General features: G+C 40.5%; 1 protein-coding gene across 1 annotated transcript in view; it reads left to right on the forward strand.

Annotated features, from left to right (window-relative positions):
* Positions 1-17,888, forward strand: part of Adamts12 (a disintegrin-like and metallopeptidase (reprolysin type) with thrombospondin type 1 motif, 12) — a 284,460-nt gene that overhangs the window by 153,209 nt on the left and 113,363 nt on the right. The gene's annotated exons all lie outside the window — the stretch shown is intronic.

The raw sequence follows: 17,888 nt of genomic DNA on the forward strand, positions 1-17,888 counted from the left end.
GGATTTTTGAAATATAAGTGGAAGAAAAGTATTATTTCTGTGTTATTTTGTTTGGACTTCAGCAATATTGGGTGGGAGATGGGGAGCATCTTCAAAAAACTTGTGTGTGTGTGTGTGTGTGTGTGTGTGTGTGTGTGTGTGGCTGTGCAGATGTGTGGTGTGTTTGTGTATGTGTGTGTGTGTGTGTGTGTATGTGTGTGTGTGTTTGTGTGTGTGAGTGTTGAAATGACTTGATTACAATTGCATCTAATAAGATACAAACAGGCAAATAGCAGGCACTAAGACTGTTCTGCAATGAAAGTAGTGTAACTCATAACATAGCTGGAGGGTTTCAATGGAAGTCAGGAAGTACATGCAATGATGAGTGTCTCTCATGCCATTAATACATTAGTGGTTTACAATATGCATCTCTCAGATTTGAGGTTTCTGGTTTGTATGTTTGTCTTTGAATAGTTCATGTAGTCTCATACTCATGTACCATCAACATGCTGGGATAGATCATAGTTCATTCAATATTGGAATGCAGTCAGCTCCAAAGTGAATTTCATGATTATTTCTGCCCTTCATTCCTGGTAATTTCCCATCTTGGTCAAAGCTGCTCTGGTTTACACTAGAGTCACTCTTTTTGTTGTTTGTTTTTTGTTTGTTTGTTTGTTTGTTTTTGTTTTTGAGACAGGATATCATTATACAACTCTAATTGGTCTATTACTATGAAAACAGGTTAGCCTCAAACTCACAGAAACTTGTCTATCTTCTTCTTGAGTATTGTGCCATATCTGACCTCATTTTATCTATCATCTATAATCTATCATCCATCCATCTATCTATCTATCTATCTATCTATCTATCTATCTATCTATCTACCTATCCATCTAGCATTTATTTACTGTATCATCCAAATCTAACAACAAAGTCCATAGTGGTCCCACCTCCAAAGGGCAGTTCAAACATACCCAGGGCTCATCATTTCTGTAATCATTACATTGAATCAAGTCTTACTATATTATGCCTGAACTACAAGAGTGATATCTCAAATGGTTTTCCTACTTCTAACTTTTTCCATAATGCATTAGCTGGGAAGATCATTTTATATGTAACTATAATGGATGGTTTCAAAGTAGTAACTTCAAGAACCCATCAAAGACTCCTTTTTTTTTTTTTTAATGTAGATCCAGACACTTTTGGTCTATAGAGATCATCACAATTTTGAACTGCCTATCTCTTCAGTTTTCCAGTTCTTTCTTGGGCCACTCACTCCCTTGTTCCCAGCCCTTACACTCTGGAGTCTGAATGAGTTCTAGAATACAGTGGGCATTTTCCTACATTGTGGTCTTTGTAAATATAGATCCCAAACATTCACCCATTGGTTTGGCTCATGCCAACACCCTTTAAACACTTAAGCCTTTGCCTAAGTACTGACTCTTCAGAGAATTCTCAATGTCCATCCTACTCAAAACTAGCTCCTTTCTCTGTTTCTCCTTCACAGAATGGTAGCACTATTGTAACTCACTATGATTCTTCAAATTTATTCATTCCTTTATGTATCTCCACTATCATAACATGTAGATAACATGAGTACAGAAACTATTTTTCTTGTTTCTGTAACACCTCTAGTATCTAACATGGTGCCTGGAACATGAATAAAGGTACAAAGTGAAATTTAATGAATGAAGGAAACAAGCAAGCAGATGAAATGCCTTTCAAATTGTACAGCTTAATCATGTCAGAAGGACCCTAGTCACATCTACTTCAGCAAGAGACCAGGCACCAAATGTCAGACAAGCCCTATTATTTTCTTAACAGCACTGGTCTTCAGCATCAGTTAGAAGGCTATTTTAAAACTGTCTTTGAAGCCTTGATTTCTTTCCTCTTTCTTCCCTCCTGGCCCCATTTTACTTCATTACTTTGGGGGCACATTTTGGTCATCATGGAATTCCACTTGATATAATATTTCTTTTTCTGTGATCCTGTTGTTAACAATATCCATGCAAAACTTGGAAAGCCAGCAAAAATGCCTACCTGTGTCCATGTGACCCTCTGTGGATGCAAGTTTGGCTTTTTGTGCTATTGATGGGGACTGGGAGGAAGTGAAGTTAGATACTGGTTTGTAGAAAGCTGATAGGTTGCTACATAATACTTTCTGTCCAGAAGAAATAAAGTATATTCATGTCCAATAAAGAAAGTCACCTTAAGCACATACTTTTCCTGGCTGGTGCAACATTAACTGTCCTTGTACCTAATTTAATCATTCCAATCTGGTATGTATCTCAGTGTTTGTAGCTACATTCATTTGTTTTCTTGCATCTGTCTTTGTTGCTTGTCTCTTCACCAGCCAGTAAAATAAATCTTTCACATATGCTAACCACGTATTCACAAAGGAACTGTGTTTTAACCAGACACAATGGGTCATTCTGTGAATCCTAGCACTTGTGAAGCTGAGGAAGAGGGATTGCTGTGGGTTCAGGGCTTAAGCTAGAAGTGAGAAATCTCGACAAACAAATGAAGAGAAAAGAATTTTACTATTAACCTTTTGAAAATTATAGTTTGATATTCTGGGGTACCAATTTTCACTCCTTCATAGTAGTTGAATGTGTGGACATGCTTGGACACAGATATGACTAGTGGTCAAGGATTTTCACATCAATAAAGGAAGGTTTGTTTAGGTGTGAGAAGGGAAAATTTCACCCTCTACGTTGCCAGCAGAACTGCAGACAGGACTTTTAAAATGTAGTTTCAAGGATAAAGGATTCAGGATGCAGGCAGGAAAGAGTTCCACTGGAACACCTGGATGCTGGCTTCCTGCCACCAGTGAAATTGCTCAGGAGCATCTTATTGGCCATTACATCTTTGCATTGGTCAAAATTACATTGTTTCTCCTCTTTCTAATTCTAAGTGAACAAAAATGGTTTGTTTCAGATAGCACAGCATACATTCCCTCTTGACAAGTGTCTTCATGGAAGCTTTTGTTGTTGTTAATTTCCATTCTTGTTATATAATACATTTTGATCATATTCATTCCTCTCTCTCTCCCTCTTCCCCTCCCTCTCCCCTCCCCCAAAAACAAACCTCAAGATAAACAGCAAAAAAAAGCAAAAAAACAGCAAAACATTCTAAAAGGAAAAAAAAAACAAGAATACAAAAATATGCCAAAACAAAACAGAACAAAAAGCACACACACACACACACACACACACACACACCCCAAAACATGAGGTCTGTTTTGTATTGTATTGGCCAACTCCTCCTGGTCATAGGGCCTACTCTGAGGTATGGTTGATATACCCAGTAACATGCTATTAAAGAAGACTAATTCTCCATTTCCCAGTGTATTAGTAGAAAGTTATAAATTAGTTGTAAGTAGCTTCTTGGTTAGGTATGAAACTTTACCTCTATTCCCTATTTTAACCTGTGCAGGCTTTGTGCAAACCGTCATAATCCCTGTGAGTTTATATGTGTACCAGACCTGTTGTACCTGGAAAATATTGTTTCTTTGGAGTCACCCACTACTTCTTGTTCTTACAATCTTTCTGTCTCCTCTTCCTCATAGAAGTATTTTATTATTATTTATATTTTATAAAGACTTCAAAATTTTTAAAAGAAGACAAAAAAAAAAAACCCAAATTGAGAAGATTATGATTGTAAGATGTTAGATACTCAGTGGTGGGGGACATGCCTGTTGTGTGTAAGGGTCTGGGTTCCATCTCCTGCTCTAGAAAGGAGAGAGGTATCATGGTGGAGGGAGCACAGAACGATGACAAAGTTGGAATAAATGTAAGTGGAATGAAGTCATGTGGATTCCAGGTTACTATCAAAACCAGGATTAAACCCTGAAGGTATCAAGACTTGTGGCTGAGAAAGGGGAGGACCAATAAGTGGAGTAGCACATGACTACATCCCTGGAGAGTTTTCATTTGATCTACTAAATGACTTCGTGTTGGGCTCAGTGTGGTGTTAATAGCCTACTGACTTTTCGGCATTTGAGTTGGTGTTTGGGTAAAGTTACAATAACCTATATACTTAATTTTTTTTGTTGTTTTGTTTATTGAGACAGGGTTTCTCTGTATAGCCCTGGCTGTCCTGGAACTCACTTTGTAGACCAAGCTGGCCTCGAACTCAGAAATCCGCCTGCCTCTGCCTCCCAAGCGCTGGGATTAAAGGTGTGCGCCACTACCGCCCGGCTCTTATTTTTTTTCTCACTATAAATGTCAAACGTATTTGGCAAATAACTTTTGACCCATTTCTTTCAATCAATAGTTTCCCTTTGATAGTAACATGATTTCTTAGGCATATGAAGTTTTCAAATTTTGGTCCTCTGCCTCTTCTTTGTCCATCATCTTTTTTCTCAGCAGACTCAGCATCCTTAGCAGAGTGTGGTCAGAGGGCACCACACCAAAGTTGCTACCAGGAATCCCCAGAGAGATTAATACAAGATTGTTCCCCACCCCTCTTAGAAGTTAGCTCACAAAGAAAGAGAACAATTGATAACAAAAAGTTGTGCTCTTGTAAAATCATTTCCTGTCTCCCAGTTGGAGCCATTTTTGTGATTCCAGGTTAGCTCGCCCTCCTGTCGAGTTCATGTGCTCAAAAGTATGGGAAGAGGAAGGCGGGGGGGTGACTGGGGCCAGCTTGAGAAGATGGGGTGCAAAGAAATGAGCAAAAGCAAAATCTGTTTTTTTTTTTAAACAAAGGAAATAAGGAATAAGATTGTGAATGAATGTTTGCTTTAAATCAAAATGTGCAAATATTAACCAAGTTGTCTTATGGAAATATTTAACATGAATACCTCAATGTTTATTTTCAATACTCTTCAGTCTTACCATATCTTATATGTGCTTAGAGCCATATGGTATTTTTTAAGATTTTTTTTTCATTTTTATTGTGTAGATGTGACAGTCAGAGGACAACTTGTATGAGTAAATTCTTTCACCTCACAGTGTGGATTCCAGGGACTGAACTCATGGTATTAATCTTGATGGCAAGCTCCTGGCTCATAACCACACGGCCTTAAATGCATAACTAACAACCTTTCCATAGAATCCTATGGTGAAGTGCATTCAAGATATTAAATATCCAGGTGTTTCTAGGATGGAACCTAATTTAAGACTCAGAGATTAAGAGACTAAAAGGACTAGAAAAAAAATGTGCTCAAGGGAAATCTCTTAGAGACCTCCGACTTGCATAGAAAAATGGGATGGTATTTTAAAGACCTAGTCACTAGACACACAAAGTCCATGGAAGAATTACCCAAGAGACCCTGCCCTAGTGAATAAGGTGGGGAGTGACCAAAGAAGAGCCTCACACATATGTGCACATACCCTGATGTATACATGTACACATGTGGTCATGCATACACATGTACACATATAATCGTGCAAAATCTCCCAGTGAAATCCCCAACAGTTTCTGTGTAATCTCCTCGAGAAGAACACAGCTTCTGGTGCTCTTGCTCAGATAATGGGCAGAACTTGAAGTGGCCATGCAGAATCACCTCCCAGTAATTCCTAGTCCTGGAGAGGGGGCTGTTATTGTAGATTTTCTGCTTTGTTCTCCAATGTCTGCTCCTTCCTTCCTCCAATTGCACAGAGTGTGATTCTTACCTGCCTTACCACAGACCCCATCACCAACCCTATCGTCTTCCTTTATTTCAGGCTCTGCCTTTTCTACATTACTTAATAGATGACATATGTTCCTGATTCTTTTCCAATGATCTTGATGTGTCTTAGGATACACAAGATGGCTGAGAAATGAAAGAAATGAGCCCTTAATCCTAGACACGCTTGGAAGGAAAACAGGCACAGACGCTGCTAAGTCTAACCTGACAGAGGAGACGATTCGACCTGTGTGTGACTGGGATGCATCTCCGGGAACGTCTCCTCATTAGCAGAGGAGGGACAGAGGCCTTGTAGGAATGCCCTGATTGAGTGGCAAAAGATGGCTGGAGATTGCACAGGTTCAAGCAGGGCAAGAGGCTAGAGAAAAGCATCTTAGAAAGAGAAAACTTTTTAAAGAAAGGAAACTTAAAAAACCAATTGCACAGCACGCCTTGGGAGAGTGCTAACGCAGGCGACTTACTGTTGGTGGAATGTAAGCATCCAGGTTATGGACCTAAAGGAAAAGCTCCCTGCAGGCTTTGAAGGTTTCCTCCCTTTTGTTCTGTGCTTTGTTGAGATCTTACTGTGTAGACATGGCGGGCCTCAAACTCACAGAGATACCCTGTCTTTGTCTGGTGAGATTAAAGGCGTATGTTACCATGCCCAACCCTGTTCTCCAAGTTTCATAACTTCACATTTTACATTTATGAATGGTTCCTTGGAGTGAGTTTTTGCAGCAGATTTGAAATTGAAAGAGAAAAGGGCAGAGGGCTTGAAGTTAATTCAGCTATGGTGTTTTCATGTGGAGCCCTTGAAAGTGAGACTGGGTGGCACAGGCGCCGGCGGGAGCCTTCTTGGCTCCGGGACTCCGCGGAGGGCAGGCTGCACGGGTGACCGTGTGGAATACAGAGTGCCAGCCGTTTCTAGGACGGGCGAGAGTCGCAGAGCTTCTGGGCGGCGCCATCTTCAGCTCCAGACAGCCGGCCACCTTCCTGGTGAGAGCACGGGGGTCTGCCTGGCCTGAGAGGTTTGTGGCACAGGCGCCGGCGGGAGCCTTCTTGGCTCCGGGACTCCGCGGAGGGCAGGCTGCACGGGTGACCGTGTGGAATACAGAGTGCCAGCCGTTTCTGGGACGGGCGAGAGTCGCAGAGCTTCTGGGCGGCGCCATCTTCAGCTCCAGACAGCCGGCCACCTTCCTGGTGAGAGCACGGGGGTCTGCCCGGCCTGAGAGGTTTGTGGCACAGGCACCGGCGGGAGCCTTCTTGGCTCCGGGACTCCGCGGAGGGCAGGCTGCACGGGTGACCGTATGGAATACAGAGTGCCAGCCGTTTCTGGGACGGGCGAGAGTCGCAGAGCTTCTGGGCGGCGCCATCTTCAGCTCCAGACAACCAGCCACCTTCCCGGCAAGAGCCACAGAGCTTCTGAGGCAGCGCCATCCTCAGCTCCAGACGGCCGGCCTCCTTCCGGACAAGAGCCACAGAGCTTCTCAGGCGGTGACATCTTCGACTCCAGACAACTGGCCACCTTCCTGGCCAAAGCAACACAGCTTCTGGGAAAGATCCTGTTTTGGGCCTTCACCTTCAGCCAGGAGGAGGTCCAAACACCAGATAACTGTACACCTTCCCTGAAAGAGGAGAGCTTGCCTACAGAGACTGCTCTGACCACTGAAACTCAGAGAAGAGAGCTTGTCTCCCACGCCTGCTGATAGAGGGTAACAAAATCAACAGAGGAACAATCTCTTAACAAAGACAACTATAACAACTAACTCCAGAGATTGCCAGATGGCGAAAGGTAAACGTAAGAATCCTACTAACAGAAGCCAGGACCACTCACCATCATCAGAACCCAGAACGCCCACTTCGCCCAATCCAGGACACCCTAACACACCTGAAAAGGTAGACCTGGATTTAAAAGCATATCTCATGATGATGGTAGAGGACATAAAGAAGGAATTCAATAACTCACTTAAAGAAATACAGGAGAACACTGCTAAAGAGTTACAAGTCCTTAAAGAAAAACAGGAAAACACTGCTAAAGAGTTACAAGTCCTTAAAGAAAAACAGGAAAACACAACCAAACAGGTAGAAGTCCTTATAGAAAAACAGGAAAACACATCCAAACAGGTGATGGAAATGAACAAAACCATACTAGACCTAAAAAGGGAAGTAGACACAATAAAGAAAACCCAAAGTGAGGCGACGCTGGAGATAGAAACCCTAGGAAAGAAATCTGGAACCATAGATGCCAGCATCAGCAACAGAATACAAGAGATGGCAGAGAGAATCTCAGGTGCAGAAGACTCCATAGAGAACATCGGCACAACAATCAAAGAAAATGGAAAATGCAAAAAGATCCTAACTCAAAACATCCAGGAAATCCAGGACACAATGAGAAGACCAAACCTACGGATAATAGGAGTGGATGAGAATGAAGATTTTCAACTCAAAGGACCAGCAAACATCTTCAACAAAATTATTGAAGAAAACTTCCCAAATCTAAAGAAAGAGATGCCCATGAACATACAAGAAGCCTACAGAACTCCAAATAGACTGGACCAGAAAAGAAATTCCTCCCGACACATAATAATCAGAACACCAAATGCACTAAATAAAGATAGAATACTAAAAGCAGTAAGGGAAAAAGGTCAAGTAACATATAAAGGCAAGCCTATCAGAATTACACCAGATTTTTCACCAGAGACTATGAAAGCCAGAAGAGCCTGGACAGATGTTATACAGACACTAAGAGAACACAAATGCCAGCCCAGGCTACTATACCCAGCCAAACTCTCAATTACCATAGATGGAGAAACCAAAGTATTCCACGACAAAACTAAATTCACCCATTATCTCTCCACGAATCCAGCCCTTCAAAGGATAATAACAGAAAAAAACCAATACAAGGACGGGAACCACGCCCTAGAAAAAACAAGAAGATAATCCCTCAACAAACCTAAAAGAAGACAGCCACAAGAACAGAATGCCAACTTTAACAACAAAAATAACAGGAAGCAACAATTACCTTTCCTTAATATCTCTTAATATCAATGGACCCAATTCCCCAATAAAAAGACATAGACTAACAGACTGGCTACACAAACAGGACCCAACATTCTGCTGCTTACAGGAAACCCATCTCAGGGAAAAAGACAGACACTACCTCAGAGTGAAAGGCTGGAAAACAATTTTCCAAGCAAATGGTCTGAAGAAACAGGCTGGAGTAGCCATTCTAATATCGGATAAAATCGACTTCCAACCCAAAGTTATCAAAAAAGACAAGGAGGGACACTTCATACTCATCAAAGGTAAAATCCTCCAAGAGGAACTCTCAATTCTGAATATCTACGCTCCAAATGCAAGGGCAGCCACATTCATTAAAGACATTTTAGTAAAGCTCAAAGCACACATTGTACCTCACACAATAATAGTGGGAGACTTCAACACACCACTTTCATCAATGGACAGATCGTGGAAACAGAAACTAAACAGGGACACAGTGAAACTAACAGAAGTTATGAAACAAATGGACCTGACAGATATCTACAGAATATTTAATCCTAAAACAAAAGGATATACCTTCTTCTCAGCACCTCACGGGACCTTCTCCAAAATTGACCATATAATTGGTCACAAAATAGGCCTCAACAGATACAAAAATATTGAAATTGTCCCATGTATCCTATCAGACCACCATGGCCTAAGACTGATCTTCAATAACAACATTAAGAATGGAAAGCCAACATTCACGTGGAAACTGAACAACACTCTTCTCAATGATACCTTGGTCAAGGAAGGAATAAAGAAAGAAATTAAAGACTTTTTAGAGTTTAATGAAAATGAAGCCACAACGTACCCAAACCTTTGGGACACAATGAAAGCATTTCTAAGAGGGAAACTCATAGCTCTGAGTACCTCCAAGAAGAAACGGGAGAGAGCACATACTAGCAGCTTGACAACACATCTAAAAGCTCTAGAAAAAAAGGAAGCAAATTCACCCAAGAGGAGTAGACGGCAGGAAATAATCAAACTCAGGGGTGAAATTAACCAAGTGGAAACAAGAAGAACTATTCAAAGAATTAACCAAACGAGGAGTTGGTTCTTTGAGAAAATCAACAAGATAGATAAGCCCTTAGCTAGACTCACTAGAGGGCAAAGGGACAAAATCCTAATCAACAAAATCAGAAATGAAAAGGGAGACATAACAACAGATCCTGAAGAAATCCAAAACACCATCAGATCCTTCTACAAAAGCTTATACTCAACAAAACTGGAAAACCTGGACGAAATGGACAAATTTCTGGACAGATACCAGGTACCAAAGTTGAATCAGGATCAAGTTGACCTTCTAAACAGTCCCATATCCCCTAAAGAAATAGAAGCAGTTATTAATAGTCTCCCAGCCAAAAAAAAGCCCAGGACCAGATGGGTTTAGTGCAGAGTTCTATCAGACCTTCAAAGAAGATCTAATTCCAGTTCTGCACAAACTATTTCACAAGATAGAAGTAGAAGGTACTCTACCCAACTCATTTTATGAAGCCACTATTACTCTGATACCTAAACCACAGAAAGATCCAACAAAGATAGAGAACTTCAGACCAATTTCTCTAATGAATATCGATGCAAAAATCCTTAATAAAATTCTCGCTAACCGAATCCAAGAACACATTAAAGAAATCATCCATCCTGACCAAGTAGGTTTTATTCCAGGGATGCAGGGATGGTTTAATATACGAAAATCAATCAATGTAATCCATTATATAAACAAACTCAAAGACAAAAACCACATGATCATCTCGTTAGATGCAGAAAAAGCATTTGACAAGATCCAACACCCATTCATGATAAAAGTTTTGGAAAGATCAGGAATTCAAGGCCCATACCTAAACATAATAAAAGCAATCTACAGCAAACCAGTAGCCAACATCAAAGTAAATGGAGAGAAGCTGGAAGCAATCCCACTAAAATCAGGGACTAGACAAGGCTGCCCACTTTCTCCCTACCTTTTCAACATAGTGCTTGAAGTATTAGCCAGAGCAATTCAACAACAAAAGGAGATCAAGGGGATACAAATTGGAAAAGAGGAAGTCAAAATATCACTTTTTGCAGATGATATGATAGTATATATAAGTGACCCTAAAAATTCCACCAGAGAACTCCTAAACCTGATAAACAGCTTTGGTGAAGTAGCTGGATATAAAATTAACTCAAACAAGTCAATGGCCTTTCTCTACACAAAGAATAAACAGGCTGAGAAAGAAATTAGGGAAACAACACCCTTCTCAATAGTCACAAATAATATAAAATATCTCGGCGTGACTCTAACTAAGGAAGTAAAAGATCTGTATGATAAAAACTTCAAGTCTCTGAAGAAAGAAATTAAAGAAGATCTCAGAAGATGGAAAGATCTCCCATGCTCATGGATTGGCAGGATCAACATTGTAAAAATGGCTATCTTGCCAAAAGCAATCTACAGATTCAATGCAATCCCCATCAAAATTCCAACTCAATTCTTCAACGAATTAGAAGGAGCAATTTGCAAATTCATCTGGAATAACAAAAAACCTAGGATAGCAAAAACTCTTCTCAAGGATAAAAGAACCTCTGGTGGAATCACCATGCCTGACCTAAAGCTTTACTACAGGGCAATTGTGATAAAAACTGCATGGTACTGGTATAGAGACAGACAAGTAGACCAATGGAATAGAATTGAAGACCCAGAAATGAATCCACACACCTATGGTCACTTGATCTTCGACAAGGGAGCTAAAACCATCCAGTGGAAGAAAGACAGCATTTTCAACAATTGGTGCTGGCACAACTGGTTGTTATCATGTAGAAGAATGCGAATCGATCCATACTTATCTCCTTGTACTAAGGTCAAATCTAAGTGGATCAAGGAACTTCACATAAAACCAGAGACACTGAAACTTATAGAGGAGAAAGTGGGGAAAAGCCTTGAAGATATGGGTACAGGGGAAAAATTCCTGAACAGAACAGCAATGGCTTGCTCTGTAAGATCGAGAATTGACAAATGGGACCTAATGAAACTCCAAAGTTTCTGCAAGGCAAAAGACACCGTCAATAAGACAAAAAGACCACCAACAGATTGGGAAAGGATCTTTACCTATTCTAAATCAGATAGGGGACTAATATCCAACATATATAAAGAACTCAAGAAGGTGGACTTCAGAAAATCAAATAACCCCATTAAAAAATGGGGCTCAGAACTGAACAAAGAATTCTCACCTGAGGAATACCGAATGGCAGAGAAGCACCTGAAAAAATGCTCATCATCCTTAATCATCAGGGAAATGCAAATCAAAACAACCCTGAGATTCCACCTCACACCAGTCAGAATGGCTAAGATCAAAAATTCAGGTGACAGCAGATGCTGGCGTGGATGTGGAGAAAGAGGAACACTCCTCCATTGTTGGTGGGATTGCAGGCTTGTAGAACCACTATGGAAATCAGTCTGGCGGTTCCTCAGAAAACTGGATATAGTACTACCGGAGGATCCAGCAATACCTCTCCTGGGCATATATCCAGAAGATGCCCCAACTGGTAAGAAGGACACATGCTCCACTATGTTCATAGCAGCCTTATTTATAATAGCGAGAAGCTGGAAGGAACCCAGATGCCCCTCAACAGAGGAATGGATACAGAAAATGTGGTACATCTACACAATGGAGTACTACTCAGCTATTAAAAAGAATGAATTTATGAAATTCCTAGCCAAATGGATGGACCTGGAGGGCATCATCCTGAGTGAGGTAACACATTCACAAAGGAACTCACACAATATGTACTCACTGATAAGTGGATATTAGCCCAAAACCTAAGATACCCAAGATATAAGATACAATTTCCTAAACACATGAAACTCAAGAAAAATGAAGACTGAAGTGTGAACACTATGCCCCTCCTTAGAAGTGGGAACAAAACACCCTTGGAAGGAGTTACAGAGACAAAGTTTGGAGCTGAGATAAAAGGATGGACCATGTAGACACTAGCATATCCGGGGATCCATCCCATAATCAGCTTCCAAATGCTGACACCATTGCATACACTAGCAAGATTATGCTGAAAGGACCCTGATATAGCTGTCTCTTGTCAGAGTATGCCTGGGCCTAGCAAACATAGAAGTGGATGCTCACAGTCGGCTATTGGATGGATCACATGGCCCCCAATGAAGGAGCTAGAGAAAGTACCAAAGAAGCTAAAGGGATCTGCAACCCTATAGGTGGAACAACATTATGAACTAACCAGTACCCCGGAGCTCTTGACTCTAGCTGCATATGCATCAAAAGATGGCCTAGTCGGCCATCACTGGTAAGAGAGGCCCATTGGACACGCAAACTTTATATGCCCCAGTACAGGGGAACGCCAGGGCCATAAAAGGGGAGTGGGTGGGTAGGGGAGAGGGGGTGGGTGGCTATGGGGGACTTTTGGTATAGCATTGCAAATGTAAATGAGCGAAATACCTAATAAAAAATGGAAAAAAAAAAAAAAGAAAGAGAAAAGGAATTTTACCCTTGGGTTTTTTCTTTATTTTGTTTTGTTTTGTTATTTCTGTTTCTTTTGGGGGTGTGCTTGTACCTATTCAGCTGTTTCTGTGCTATTCATTATTTATGAATAATAACTAGTTGTGAATTTTTTACTCTAAATTTCTTTTTAATTGGTATTTTTATTAATTGAGAATTCAACCCAATAGATTTTGATCACAGCTATCTCCACAACTGTTCCATGATCTAACCTTTCCACCCTCATATCCCTACCCAGTAAACGTTGAATATGCTTCCTCTTTCTAAAAAGACCTATCAAGTCCAGTGTGCACAGCTCAGCTACCCCTGAGCTTGATTTATGAAGGCCACAATATTAAAGAAAATTAACTCACCCTCTGCCAGAAGTTTTTCTACTAGGGGTGGGACTTCGTGCCCACCATCCCTCTCCCACCATCCCTCTCTCACCATGCCTCTCCCACTGGCCCTTGCACAGATATTGCAAATGTTGCTGCAGTTGCTGTGGGTTCTTATGATCGACTGTCCTGTTGTTCCTGGGAAACATTGTTTCCTTTAAATTATCTTCCCCTTCTTGCTCTTAATGATCTTCCACTCCCTCTTCAGTGAAAATCCCTGAGATTTGGGGTAGGAGGGGTGATGTGTATATTCTGTTTAGGGGTGAGTGACCCACAGACTCTTATTCTCTGTGCAGTAGAAGCTCTACATATTAACTTCCTTCTGCAATAAGTAGAGACATGTCCTATGAAAGCTGAGAAATGTACAATCTATGAATACAACAATATAAGTCAACAGAGTCACTTTAATACTATGTCCATTTAGCAAACTAATAGTATTAGGCGCTCCCCTAAGGCCTATGGTCTATCTAGCCACTGGCTCTTGACCCCACTAACAATGCCGAGTATGAGTTACATTGTATGGGGAAGGCCTTAGATGCAGTCAGAAAGTGTTTGATTACTCTGATTATATGTATGCCACTACTGTATCCATGGACATAGTTTTTGGGTTTGTTGTAGCTCACAGGGTTTCTACCTGGGTGACATTGGTGACTTCTTTTCTCCTTCAGTAGCATGCATAGCATCTTCCAGCACTCTGAAAGATTACCAGTAGGAATAAAACTTCCAGGTCAGAATCAGCTTGGCCTCTCTCTCTGTTCTATGATTCAAGTTATGTGGTGTCTTCAGATGTAGGGTTTTACAGTCAAGTTCTGCAGGGGTGACTGAGGATGCTGGTGGTTTGTGGGGACTCATTAGCAAAAAAATTTACAAAGAAATAACCTATTCCTGATACTGTTTCCTTCCTTCCTTCCTTCCTTCCTTCCTTCCTTCCTTCCTTCCTTCCTTCCTTATTTCTTTTTTTCTTTCTTTTATTCTTCTTTCATTTGCTAGCATGTGGTTTCTAGTTGGGGTATCATCTCTCCATTGTAGGATAATTCCATTAAAACTTATTAAATATGATATATATGTATATATACATACAGATATACACACATACATACACATATCACACACACCCACACACATGCACATATGTGTGGAACTTTTCCTCAGATTAAGTTATTTATCATAAACATATCTAATATAATTGCACATCCATCATGATACCTAGACTTAATTTACCCAGTGGTACAGGGATATCTATGGAAAGTGTCACTGGTTGAATTTGGATGAGTAAGAGCTATCCATAGGCAATGCCAAACATTGCCAGAAGATTTTTGAAACTAGATCATATGGTGACTATAGCTAATAAAAAGAAAGACATTAGTCGGGTGTTGGTGGCACACGCCTTTAATCCCAGCACTCGGGAGGTGGAGGCAGAGGCAGGCGGATTTCTGAGTTCGAGGCTAGCCTGGTCTACAGAGTGAGCCCCAGGACAGCCAAGGCTACACAGAGAAACCCTGTCTCGAAAAAACAAACAAACAAACAAACAAACAAAGACATTGTGGCTGAATGGAGCCAAGTGTGGTATAACACAACTGCAACTCTAGCACTCCAGAGGCTAAGACAAGAGGATCATGGGTCACTACCAGCCTAGGCTACATAATGTGACCTTGTGTCAAACTTAACAATAAAGAGAGTCTGGAAGAAGAAAGATTATTATTTTTGGTGGCGTATTTTAGAAATGGCCATAATAATTTGGTAAGGCCTGTAAAGTGTTGTCATTATCTAAACACAGATCTATTCATTTTTTACTTGTTCAAAGCACATAATACCAACTAATTATAGCAATTACCTTCAGTTAATTGCTTTTCTATTATCAAATTAATATTAAAAATCTGTTTATAGGTTTACTTTATACCTATTAGTATCTACATTTCATTTTTGGTTTGGCCTGACTAGATTTTATTTTGAGTTGGCTCTAGTTTCTGTCCCTTAAAGCAAAGAAAGAAAGAACTTGGATTGCTACTCAATTAAACTATTTGCCCTTGAACTCCAGTGTAAAATCAATGGGAAAACTAAAAGTCTGATGAATAGAGATTGAGCCACAGGGCATGGAGGACAAAGCTTACAGTTACTTTGTTAGAATCCTCCAAGGCTCCTGTAACTCTCAAATAATCATGGTCATCAAAGACCCTAAATGTAAATAGATGCCAGGGCCACCTTCAAACATCACGACACAGATCACTGAATCCCCAAACATGTTCCATTCATCTCATGGTCCCTGAATTGATAGTCTGCTACGTGGCCTTCACTTCCTAACTTCTTGAGCACAGGACAACAAAACCTAATATGGAAAGATTTTTGAGACCAGTGCAACAGCCCAGTATTGATAAATTGTGAACTCTTTCAAAGGCTTTCTACAAACTTAAAGATGTCTGAAGACTTCCCTTTGAACCACCTCTCTTGCCTTTAGGTGATAGAGTGTGACTTTTTCTTCCATTTGCCAAGTGCCACTCCAACTCAAATGACAGCTGCCAGGAAAATATGACGTGTAGCTGGTAAGACTTCAGTTTTCTGTCTTTAGAAGATAGCACCATGGTTTGATGAGAGCCGTGAGTCACAAGAAGCACAGGTGTTCCTAGCCATGCTAGATGTGCTTGGGGATCTGACGAGACCTTGGTAACTTTCCAGTCTGCTTAATCAGCAGCCAGGGTTGAGTATTTGTCTGCCCACTAAAGCAAATTAAGGAGTTACAGAGAAAAATAGAGTTTTCACTAGGATTATAAAATAATGGAAGATTCATGAAAGACTAACACACACAAAACAATACTGTAGATACAATCGTTATAATCAGTTGAATTATGCAGAAATATTCAGAGTAATGTCATTTGAATGTTATTTCTACTGTGAGTGTTGAGAAATGAGGTAACCTTCAGATCTACCTGTGGCTTTGCTATTTAAAACTTATTGATACCAATTCTAACTGCTACAGTGAACCTCCTTCTTAATTGTAGGTTACTCATTGTACTCCTAACATGCTAATTTACAAAAGCAGGTTGGATGAAGCATGAAGACATAGTCTATGATCCCTAATATGCTATAATGTAGGTGGATTATTTTGTTTTTGTTTTTTCCAATGAAACTTTTTTTATTAGATATTTTCTTTATTTACATTTCAAATGCCATCCCCTCTCCTGGTTTCCCCTCCAAAAACCCCCTATCCCCTCCCCACTTCCCCTGCTCACCAACCCACCCACTCCCATTTCCTGTCCCTGGCATTCCCCTACACTGGGGCTTAGAGCGTTCACAGGACCAAGGGCCTCTCCTCCCATTGATGACACACTAGGCCATCCTTTTGTTTTATTTTTAATTGTGTCTGTGTGTGTATGATCAAGGGCAGGCAGGTGCCACAGAGACCAGAAATCAGCATCCAATTCCTGCAGTTACAGACAGTTGGGAGCTGTCTGACCTGGGAGCTGGCAACCAACTTTGAATCTTCTTGAAGGAAAATGTGGGCTTTTATCCACTGAACCTCCAGTCTAAAAGAAGATTTAAAAAAGAAATCAGTATTCAATGGAACTCATAGAAAAATAGCACCTGAAAATTAAATTTCCTCTCAAATTTGGTGTACTTCCCATCTCCCCCCCCCATTCTCTCTGCCCACCCCCACCTGAGCACATGTGTGTCTAATTTTATTTACTAAACTTTAAGGTGACAACCACTTTATATCTGCATTCTGCACAACATAAAAATTTAAAATATATAAGCATATGGACTGAATAAACAGGGTAAATTAAAGTGTGTATTACCTCACATTTTACCCACAGTGAGAACATTTAAGATCTATTCTGGTGAGCCTCACATATATAATATACTGTTATTGATCATGGTGACCGTGTCAGGTAATACAGTTCTAGAACTTATTCCTCCTATCCAAACTGAAATATGAAGCCTTTCACCAGTGTATTGACATACCCCTACCCACAGCCTTTGTTGTTCAGTTCTATGTCTTCAGAGTCCTCATGTCAGTGAGATCATGTGATATTTGTCTTTCACTGCCTGGCTTATTTCACTTAACGTGATGCCCTCCAGGTTCATCCATGCTTTTACAAAAGGTAGAATCTCAGTTGTTTGTTAGTCTGAAAACTATTTCATTGTGCAGATTTCTTGTATCCATGCATATTAAGCTGATTCCATATCTTGACTGTTAGGAAAAATGCAGCCCTGAGCTTGGGTGTGGGTATCTCTTCAGCATACAGAATTTATATCGTGGTATATTTGTCCACTAGACAGATTGCTAAGTCAAATGGCAGTTCTCTTTTACTTTTGTTGAGAAACTTACATTCTGTTTTTAATTAAGATGATAGTAGTTTACATTTCAACAAACTGCCCAAGAGTTTC

Source organism: Mus musculus, chromosome 15, assembly GCF_000001635.26.
Source record: "Mus musculus strain C57BL/6J chromosome 15, GRCm38.p6 C57BL/6J".
Taxonomy (NCBI): Eukaryota; Metazoa; Chordata; class Mammalia; order Rodentia; family Muridae; genus Mus; species Mus musculus.